The sequence below is a fragment of the Rosa rugosa genome, chromosome 7 (genome assembly GCF_958449725.1).
Source record: "Rosa rugosa chromosome 7, drRosRugo1.1, whole genome shotgun sequence".
In the NCBI taxonomy this organism is placed as follows: Eukaryota; Viridiplantae; Streptophyta; class Magnoliopsida; order Rosales; family Rosaceae; genus Rosa; species Rosa rugosa.
The window spans coordinates 16,968,201-16,974,362 of NC_084826.1; the positions used below are offsets into that span (position 1 = coordinate 16,968,201).

The following is a 6,162-nucleotide window of genomic DNA, read 5'->3' on the forward strand; positions in this document are numbered from 1 at the left end:
AAGTGCAGACACGGGTCAAATAATGTCGATATTTCTCCATTTTAGTACAAAAGACTTCGACATTAGTTATAACCAAAGGATAATTCTTCATTATTCAGACGTGTGATTCTAAATTGCTATAATATAAACCACACTTTTCTCCAATAAAAAGCTCATTAAAGTTTAAAAACATTGACACACACACACACAAAAGCTCATTCTAGTCTAAAAATGTTGACAAATGACACACACACACACACACGATATTTTGCTTTAGTCCAGAATTATATAAGACCAAAAGGTAGGTACCATTTAAAAAGAGAGAAAATTATACAAACAGTACCCGAACTAAGGCTCATTCTTAACTTCAGTACCCAATTATGCAAAATTATCACTTTGGTACCCCAATTTGAAGCCTGACTCAAGAATGGTACACACCGTCCAAAACGGCATTAAGTGTCTTGCCATGTGTCATATTTTAAGGGGTAATTGGGTCACTCCATCTTAACCCAGACATTTTTTTTTAATATTTTTTTTCCTCTCTCTCTCTCTCTCTCTCTGTTTCTTATACATAGCAGCTTGATCTCTCTCTCTCTCTCTCTCTCTCATTCTCTATTTGCAACCTCCAACTCATCTCACCAAACGATGAGATCAAGGTAGTGGATATGATCATCTTCATCTATGGTTAGAATGAAGGAGACACGCCACCCTCATTCCTCTCTCTTTTCTCTCACGACACACCCGAGACCCATAAATTATCCATTCCTTTTTCCTCCCTTTTGTGGTTCAATTTTCATGTAGAATCTCATATTCATTAAGATTTCTGATACTCAAACTTACATTTGCACCAGATATGACTCAGTCCTTCCATAATCTGATATCAAAACCTTGTTAAGGTTTATTCATACTCAAAATTTATTCATATCAGAACCTGACCTTCTGGACTTTTACTTATCAAATCCATATGGATCTTGATTGTGTTTATGTTGAGATTTTAATTCATAAACATAGACATGTCAAGCATTCCTCACCAACTATTTTGATGTCAATCGGAGTCAAAATGAATTTTTGACAAATTTCTCAAGTTGATAGAATGCTGCTGGAATTTTAAGAAAACTGCACAGTTTTTCATCCATCTTTTCTCATACTTCCCGAACTCCAATTTCCTTGAAATTTTAATATGTTGTACCTTAACATGTCAACTTTGGATCTGGAAAGTTTTAAGTCCATTGCTCTTAAAATGAATTTTTACTAATTTTCTAAACTTGAGCTGTTCTTACCCTTATATATCACTTTGTCATGTGTTCTACTTTGATAGTCCTTGATTCTGTTGAATCGGTTTCCAATGGTGAACACCAGCCACCCCATTTAACTCATCTCTCTCCCTTGAAAACAGAACATCGCCACCACTCATTACCATCTTTCAACCTCTCCCATTTTTTCTCTTCTACCTAAACCCAAATCTTTGAGGAAATGATGAAATTTGAGTGAGGAATATTAAAGAACAAATTATAGAAGAGTGAGGGATGAAGAGGTGGTGATGTGTTCGAAGCTAGAGAGAATAAGAGTGAGGAAGAGGATTGTTGGCCACTGTTTTTGTGAGGGAAGAAAATGGGTGTCGTGAGATAGTGGTGGAATTGCGGAGAGAACAGTTGAAGGAGAAAGATGGGTAATGAAATGACCCAATTACCCTTCATGGTTTGCCACGTGGCTTGAGACTTAACGCCGTTATAGACGGTGTGTACTATTCTTGGGTCAGGCTTCAGGGTGTGTACTATTCTTGGGTCGGGCTTCAAACTTGAGGTACCAAAATGATAGTTTTGCATAGTCGTGTACTGAAGTTAAGAGTGAGCCTTAGTTCGGGTATTGTTTGCATAATTTTCTCTTTAAAAAACATGAAAGGGCACTGTAATTTTTATGTAGTTCTGTCACATAACACAAGATTTCTTGTTTTAGTCCAAAATTATATAAGACGTAGGTATCATTCAAAAAACGTGAAAGCGCACTGTAATTTTGATATAGTTCTGCCATCCCACTCAAAGAGATCCCTACATATACAGGATTAATACTACCATTACACTCGAATTAGCATTAGACTTGTATTTTTCCCTTCCAAAAAAGAAGCAAGCAAATCATGTCTATTAGCTTAGCTTTCAATCCATACACCACAAAATCTTGTTGCACTTTTTTATTATTTATTAAATAACAACATGTAGACTACTGCGAGATCATGACTTATTACACTTGTAAAAAAAAAAAAAAAAATCCTTATGGGAGAGACGAACTACAATTGAGGCATTCTACCATTCTAAAGTGTAGCTTAGCACCACAAAGTATAGAGCAAAGGAATGGAGCCCCTTTGAAGCGGTGCCCTCTTCTCTGTTCTAATTGAAATAGGAACCTCAGAGATGGGTATTCGATCTTCATAGGTAAATAGACCTCTTAAATGGCAATTTCATGAAGATATGAATTTATTCTTAGTTTCTTACTTCATTTGAAGCTGTGAGGAGGCTTGCGTTTAGACTTCGATAAAGGAAAAGAAAGCCATGATTTGAATAGTGGTCTGCTTCGGTAAAGCCATGATTCAGACTCGCCTGCTGCACAATTCTCTGCATAAGGAGCTAGACTGGAAGAGACACTTCTTCGCCCGAACTTATGCCGCTGATTATTAGCTATTTGCAACAAACCAGAACTCCAGAAGGTATAAAAGACAACAAGCTAATAACCAAGTAACATGCGCGCCTCATGTGCTACGCTAAGACAGATAATCAAGAACATCCTTGGCTTAATAACTCCCACAAGGCTTGGAATAATGGACTAAATAGAGGTCGAGAGAATGCCTATTCATACATCAAAGATGCCAAAGCGAGCCTTGGCTTGTAGGATGGCCCATCGCAAGACTAGTGTAGGTGTAATGCCCTAAACTGCACCTCACCAGCTTGAACACGTCACAGTGTCGCGAGACGCCGAAACATAAACCGAAGGTTCGGTTTACATTCCAGAAACCCGCAAGGCATTTTATTAAATAATTTTTCGTAAACCACACAGCGAAAACGTTTAAAATAATATTGAGGTGAAAACTTTAAAACTTTTAATTCAAATGTTCGTCCAGGACTTAACGTTGCAAACAACCGAGGAATAAAGGACTTAGCATAAAACAAACAAATTGTGGCAAGTTCCGAAAATACAATTTTAAGGAACAGGAATAAGATTGGAACCCAGAACCTGACTTCTATTGAAATATGCACACCCAGCTCCGTCCGCTCCAATCCCATTTCCAGTGCACAGTACCTGCAACCACACTGTTGTAGGGGTGAGCTTTCGTCCTCGCTACTCAATAGGGCTTTCACCTGACTAGGTTTGAAAACCGACACATAAGATAATAATTTGGGATCCCAGTATGAAAAAGTTAAAACCATTTCTTTAAAGAACGACAAACTTTAAATATCTTTCGGACTCAAAATCCAATGCACGAAACTCAAAGAAATGCATAATACCTGATGGCCAGTCCCATGGACCAACTACACGGCCTTACCTCAAATAAAATCATCACCAGGTAACCGTAGTGAGTGTCCACTTACTCCATATCACCTAGAAATAGTGCCACATCTCAGAGGATGTCAGACACAATTCCCTCCATACGGCCCCTCCGGAGGTTTAGGGGATCGAAGCCCAAGGAATCGCTATGTTCCACTCACTCTCAAGCCATCAATAACCAAACCATGCAACTCAAATATGCAAAAACATTTAATTCAAAATGGAAAACAACTAACCGGATGAGTCCCGAGTCCCCTACCTGGATTCCGATGCTTTAACCTTTTACGTTATCCGAAATTCACAAACCTTCCGTTCCTCGGGTAACTGGAGTCTTAGATTCCGACATTTTGATAGTTAATATCTCATTCAACAATTATATGAAATCTCGACGATTAATAAATCGTCCAACCAACTTTTCCTGGTTTGACCAGGAGTTGACCAATTTGACCACGTTTGACCAACCAATTATAACTAAGCCCCAGTTTCCGATATCATTTGAACTTGAAACATTATTCGATTCTCATACTATTACCACCATTTCCAAATTCTTATAACTTTTCAAATTCCATTAACAATCTAGTCACATAGTAATTCGAAGGAATTACTATGGACACCCACATGATTCCAAGTTAAACTGTAATACCAAACTTGAACACAGATTCACCAATAATTTTTCTCAACAAATTGCCGTAGGAACATTGATAAAAAGTCGGGCTTATAAAAACCAACTTAATCGCAACATAGTTCTCATTTCTCAACTGTCAGTAACTATCAACCAAGAATGAAATCACATCGATTCAATTCACCATTCTCAAAAACACGAATTTGCAGTAAGCATATAAACAAGGGAAAATCAATTCCAGCAGCTAACTACACAACTGAATCCCCAGAATTCTCAAACAACTTCCAACTGACCTTGTGATTAAACGAGATCAAGAACAGAACCCTGAACTTGCAGGTCTGCTCCTTGACGACGAACACAGCAAGCCGGAACCGGCTTAATCAATTCTGAGTTGGTCAACTCGGCCCAACGCTGCGGATTAAGCTCGAACAACCACCCTTTCGAGCCCAAGGTTCAGAGTTTCCATCAAAGACGAATGAAAGACTCCAAAATCTTCACCGGAAACCGAAATCACAGTGAAATCCGACATCACCCAAAAATGCCAATCCATCAGAACTCAACCAAATTTGAAAACCAATTATACCAGCATGTAGTGTGCGACGAGTACAAGAAGTTTCATACCTCGAACAGCCCAGAAGATCGCCGGAAAAGTCGCCGGGGTCGGTGACAGCGTCGAGCTCAAAACCAACCCAGAAACCAAATCATCAAAACTTAATCGATTTCAAAAACCAATTACACTAGAGTGTTGAGCATGACAAGAGGATGGACTTTCATACCGAATGCGGCCCAAGCGGTGGCCGGAAATTGCAGAAACTCGCCGGCGCAGTCGCTGCTTCTCACTGTCGAGTCTCCCTCCTCGTCCGGTGCATGGGCGATCTGAGGGTGTAGGGAGGTAGGCGACGCGGTGATGAAGCAGATGGTGGTCGTCCGTCAGCGATCGGTGGCCGGACGGTGGCGCGGCGGCCGGGTCTCCTTCTCGGGTCGGTGGCGTCCGGGTCAGAGCTCCCAGCTCTCTCTCTCTCTCCTCTCGTGTTTTCTACAACTAATCCCCATCCTTGATCTGATCAAGGAATATAAATACCCCAACCTCAATTGAAATCAAGGGCTAGGATTAAGCGGTGGGTAGATCAACGGCTAGGATTGCACCGCAAAAAATCTTATTTCTTTAATTTATTTTCTAAAATTCCACCACTTCGGAAAATCGTTATAAATAGCTCGGGTATCCGAAACATTCCACGAAAATTTCCACGAACTCACCGTGACGTGTACTTTATTACCCAACTCTGAAATTTGAGGATTTCACATTATGAAAATTTCTGAAAATATTCTCGAGCACTTTGGCAATTGTCGAGATCGCGAAATAATTTCTCGTACGATCATCAATAAGTTCAACACATTTTTCCGGGGCTCACAGTAGGGGTTACTATTTTAGGGATTTCTTGGGTTTCAAGCAATGAAAGCTGATCCTGAGGGGTGCCACATGGGACGGTCGTCTTAAATCAGTGAATTCTAATAGACCTCGGAACATCTAAGTATCAGTATCATTTATGTAAAACAAACACACACACACACGCACAAAGTGTGTTAGAGTAGTGGTAATGCAACCTTTGTTGTGCCCTTGTAATTGTGGTTTTGAATCCCATTGATGATCGACCTTGTCTAATCCGAGTTTTTTTTCTTTCTTTTTTTCTTTTTGTATGTTTTTGAATTTTTATGAGGGTGTCGTCCAAGAAGCTTTGTTGAGACACCCAAGAGCATATCAACCACCTGCGGACCTCGGTCTGAAAAGTAAGGCCTCGTTTGGTTCACGGAAAGGAAAGTAATTATTTTATCTTTCCTATGAGAAGGAAAATGAAATTTCTCAAGAACTTTCCATTCCGATGTTTGGTAACATTAGGAAAGTTGTTAAAAAGTTTGTAATTAGTGTAGTAAAATAATGTTGAGTAATAAATACAAGGAAAGAATTGAGGAAAGTGATTCATTTGGTGTTTGGAAGGGAGAAAGAGAAATTTTTAGGTGCTCCC

At 39.5% G+C, this 6,162-nt stretch overlaps 1 long non-coding RNA gene across 2 annotated transcripts; it reads right to left on the minus strand.

The window, feature by feature from the left end:
- Positions 1 to 2,269: 2,269 nt before the first annotated feature.
- LOC133722596 (uncharacterized) lies at positions 2,270 to 5,159 on the minus strand. 2 transcript variants are annotated; one of them, XR_009852861.1, is made up of 3 exons: positions 4,760 to 5,159; positions 4,432 to 4,630; positions 2,270 to 3,840 (listed from the first exon to the last, which is right to left on the minus strand). It is a non-coding gene; the product is annotated as an uncharacterized LOC133722596 (long non-coding RNA). The 2 variants fall into 2 exon arrangements; XR_009852862.1 differs by having other exon boundaries at positions 2,270 to 3,281; positions 3,776 to 4,630.
- Positions 5,160 to 6,162: the final 1,003 nt, after the last annotated feature.